The sequence below is a fragment of the Microcaecilia unicolor genome, chromosome 5 (genome assembly GCF_901765095.1).
Source record: "Microcaecilia unicolor chromosome 5, aMicUni1.1, whole genome shotgun sequence".
NCBI classification, from domain to species: domain Eukaryota; kingdom Metazoa; phylum Chordata; class Amphibia; order Gymnophiona; family Siphonopidae; genus Microcaecilia; species Microcaecilia unicolor.
The window spans coordinates 354,339,923-354,344,640 of NC_044035.1; positions in this window are offsets into that span (position 1 = coordinate 354,339,923).

Sequence of the window (4,718 nt, forward strand, 5' to 3'; positions counted from 1 at the left end):
TCCTCTGGTTGGTGGAGACACTAAAGTATATCCAGGTTGCCCTGACTGGGGAACTTACCTAGTAGCCTTGTGAGCTCCCCTCCCCCATAACTGCAGTTTTTGTTTGGCTTTGTCCTGCATTTTTGTTAAGGTAAGTACTGGGGACCCGATGCTGAAAGGTTGCTGTTAAATACTGTATGTATCAATATTTTATTTATTTATTTATTAGGATTTATTTACCGCCTTTCTGAAGGAATTCACTCAAGGCGGTGTACAGTAAAAATAAATCAAGCATGAGCAATAGACAATCACAGCAGTAAAAATATTCAAATATTCAAATATTCAAAGTATAGCATAGTAAACTACTTACAATGTCAACACAGTATGTAATAGAACATTTTAGTTGACAGTGTAGGGTATAAGCAAAGATGAAACATATAGATAGGTAAGAGAGTAAGAGGAGTTAGAAAATAAGGTGCAGTTGAACTCACCGATTTTGAAACAGCAATTGATGCTCAAAGGAAATCAGATGCAAATGAGACGCATGGAAATTCTGCAAGTGGCTCAGTAGGCAACGCGCCCAGCACATGCATAGAACAGTTTTACGGTAAGCGTCGATAAGCCCCCCTCTAGCTCTGACCCGATTTCCAGCTGCCAGCGATCATAGTGTTCCCAGAAACTGCTGCCTCAAAATCTGTGGAAACATTGTTTCCTTGGATCTGCTTTTTCTTGACCTCTGATCTGCTTCTGCTGACCCTGGATCCCGCCTTCCTTGTTAACCACTTTGACTCTCCCTGTCCTAGTTGTGGCAATTAGTGATTCAGTGGGCCACTGCTGTGAGAAGATGCGTGTTGGTGAGGATTGCTTGGATGACCCTGGCATTGGTGGAATATCACTGACTCAACCTGCATGGGCGGGCAGCCACCAAGAGCAACCAGCAGTGGACCACGACCTCTTATTAGTAAAGTTGAGTGATATTGAACTATCGGGTTTAGCGCTCAATTGGTTCTGCGACTTTCTAATCAATAGGAGGTACTGCATCCACAAGAACAAAGAGATATCTCAATTTTGGACCCCAACCTATAGGATACCGCAGGGATTACCACTCTCACCACTATTTTTTAATGTATTCATGTTGTCTTATCTCTAGGATATTGAGCTGCATGGAACACATTCAAAATTGGGCCATTGAGAATAGGTTGAAGCTGAACATGAGCAAAACCAAACTGCTGTGGTTTCACACGTCAAACAATTTCACTTCAAATATGTTAGTCCTTCCTACCAGTTTATCTCTACCAGTGGAGAAATAACCAAGAGTGTTTCTGGATTCCTCATTCACCTTCAAACCTCAACTAAATCATCCATGGCAAAAAAAAAAACATTCCACAAACTTAAAACAGATCAAACGGATTATATCCTATTTCAACCAGTCATCTTTTGCCATACTCGTTCAAATACTTGTTCTCTCTCACACGGGTTATTGTAACTCCTTATATCTAGGCCTATCTTCAAAACTGATGTCTAAACTCCAACTTTTCCAGAACACATCAGCCCACTTGATCTTCAGATTGAGTAAATTCAACAGAGCCATGTCCTGCTTGAAACATTTACACATGCACGCATTAAGAGGGCCAAGAACAGAGGGTTCAACACTTTAAGGGCAATTCCATACACTGGCGCCTCAGTCTAGACATCCTGTCATCTTGGCGCCAACATTTCATTATAGAATACTAGCATAAGGTTGGCATTGGCATCTCCATCTGTAAGTGCACTCTTTTACACCATGTCAATGATAGGCTTAAATTGGTCAACTAGGTCTGCAAAGTGACATATATACTTAATAGCATTCTATAAACTACATGGCTAATTGGGAGACACGCCCATAGCCGACCCATGCTCTGCCCACATTGTATGTCCCCTGCAGATAGACTCTATGGCACTGAAACATTACCTTATAGAATAATATCTAGTGTACATACTGTAGGTGCATGTCAATTTGATGAACTTTGACAGATGTAGGTGGTGAGTACCTCTAGCCCCCCTTTGAGATTTACTGTACCAGAGACAGAAAATGTTCAGAGTCTTATCCCAGATCTTTCCAGTTCTGGAGGTAACTGATTGAACCAGTCCATTCCCAGGAACCTAAGTGGTCAAAGACTTTTTCATATTCAATCCCACCAAAAACTATCATGATCAAGATATGAGTCGGAGCTCTTCAACCACCCAAAGTGAAAGAAGGTGCCTCCCTGCCCCCCCCCCCCCCCCCACCACCACCACTCACCAGTAATGTTTCTATTGGGGAGGATGAGGGATGACAGAACTCCAAGAGAATCTCCAGCTGTTTTCAGCTGCAGCACAATGATCTGTAAAACCAATGGAAATTCACATGAAAAGAGTGAGGGATTTTTGTATTTTACAAGCTGCTCCTAAATGTGCTGTGTGCAGGCGGGGCTGGTAGAAAGGCTTCCTGCTGCCTCCACTGATGCTTTTAATAGCTGCTGATCAATAGTTGTTGGAAGCTCTTCAGAAAGCGATGATTAATTTCTGAGCCATGCCATGGTCTCATATGCAGGGGATTCAGCACGGATGACAAAAGACTTCTAGAAAGGCTCTTAAGAAAGAGATGGCAGCTCATTACCAGAGCAAAGCAATTATGGCAGTGAAGTTGCAGACGAGGGCTGCTTAATGAATCATAGTGATAGATGTGGCAATAGCTTCAGATTTCCAATCAGAGTGGTGATGAGAGAGAAGAGGCACTGGGATCAGCTCAGAAGGACAGAGGTCAAGAAACTTCATGAGCCACTCCACTCTCCAGGGTATTGACATGCAGAGACCTCCAGCCTATCGTAGGAAAGGGATTGATTACTGTCCCTGCCCATCTCTCACACTCTCTTCTGGTCTGGCAGAAGGGATTCATCAATCTCAAATGACCTACAACAGTGTTTCCCAAAGTGGGGTCTATGACATCATCACAGGTTGTCCTACAAACAAAAGACAACCAAAAATACACTTGATAAGAAAAAAAGCAGACTGATTGCTCTAAGGCTGCTTCTGCTTAACACATGTTGTCGAGGCTAAGAAAGGAAAATTGCAGCCTCGAGCAGCCCAAATCTGTGCAGAGAGGAGAAGAGGGCAGCTGGTGGCTACTACAGGGACCCTGAAGCATTTGAGAAAAGACGAGAAAGTGTAGCCAATTGCTGCCATGAGGAGCCAAAATCATTATGGAGAACAGATGAGGAAGAGCATGGCCGATCACGGTCTCCAGTAGCCTGAAGCCACACCTAGAAGAGAAGGAAACCCATCCTACAGCTGGCAATCTTATTAGCTGCTGCTTCATGTGGCCAGAAGAAGTAAGCAGGGTGATGATCCGAGACTCATTTCGAGGCGCTGCTGCAGGTGCTTTGGCTGCTCTGCTGGCTGAGAGTTGGGGAGAAAAGTTGTAATGAGTAAGATGGTTGAGTGGTGGGGGAACGGAGGGCAGAAGGGGTGACAGTGGTTAGAGGGAAGTAGCACATAATGGAAAACACTTGAGAAGGTGCCCTCACTTCAGGGTTGTTGGGTACAAAATAGAAAGTTGGTTGCTGGCGGGGGAGGGAGGTGTGTGAAAGAGAGAGAGAGAGAGACTACTACTACTAGTACTACTTAACATTTCTAGAGCACTACTAGGGTTACGCAGCGCTGTACAATTTAACAAAGAAGGACGGTCCCTGCTCAGATGAGCTTACAATCTAAAGGACAAAATGTCAAGTTGATGTAGTCTAGATTTCTGAGTATAGGTGTGGTGGTTAGGTGCCAAAGGTGACATTGAAGAGGTGGGCTTTGAGCAGTGATTTGAAGATGGGCAGGGAGGGGACTTGGCGTATGGGCTCAGGGAGTTTGTTCCACGCTTGAGGTGAGACTGATTTAGAAGAGCTGGGCAGAAGAAAGAGAAATTGGAAAGGGGAGGTTGAAGAGAGACTGTGTCTGTGCGTGTGTGAGAGAGAGAGGCTGGCGAGTTAGCAACTTGGGGGAAGGGAGAAACTACCTTGGATGGGCTTGTAAGAGAGAAGCTAGTGAGAAGGGCTTGCAGAAAGATAGACCAAGGTGGGGAGGAGCAGATAGAGAGGGATTGAAGGGGAAGGTGGGGAGGAGGTGATAGAGAGGGATTGAAGGGGAAGGTGGTGAAGGGCTGGGAACAGACAGGCTGATTGGAAGAGGATGGAGATAGAGAGAGAGAGAGAGAGAGAGAAAGAGAGAGAGAGACCTGAGAAGATGCTAATAGGGAGGGCTTGAGCTAGAGGAACTGATAGGAAAGGGTTGAGTGGGGGGGGGGGGGGAGAGAGACTGGAGGAGAGTGACATGGGCTGAAGAAGGAGAAATACCAGAGGGGAAGGCTTGAGAGGAGGGGAGACAGACCAGAGAGGATTGAGATTGGTAGGGACAGGTTAGGGGACCCTGAAAACATTTGGATGTTGAAAAGGGGTTACTGAACCCAAAAGGTTTGGGAACCTCTGGTATACAAGGTGAGCCCATTTGGTTAACAAATCTCAGGCTACTGTGTAGTAGGGGTCTTAAACTCATTTCAGGAGTGGGTTAAATTCCCTCAGTTATTGTGAGACCCTGAGTTAATAAGCAGACTCTGTGGCTGCTCAGTGTGTTGAAAGTAAATTGAACTGATTTCCCTGCTGGTGACATTAGTCTCTCTGCCTTTCATTAGCAAATAAGTGTTGGGGCAGTGGAGAGACTGAAGGGAGAAGAGA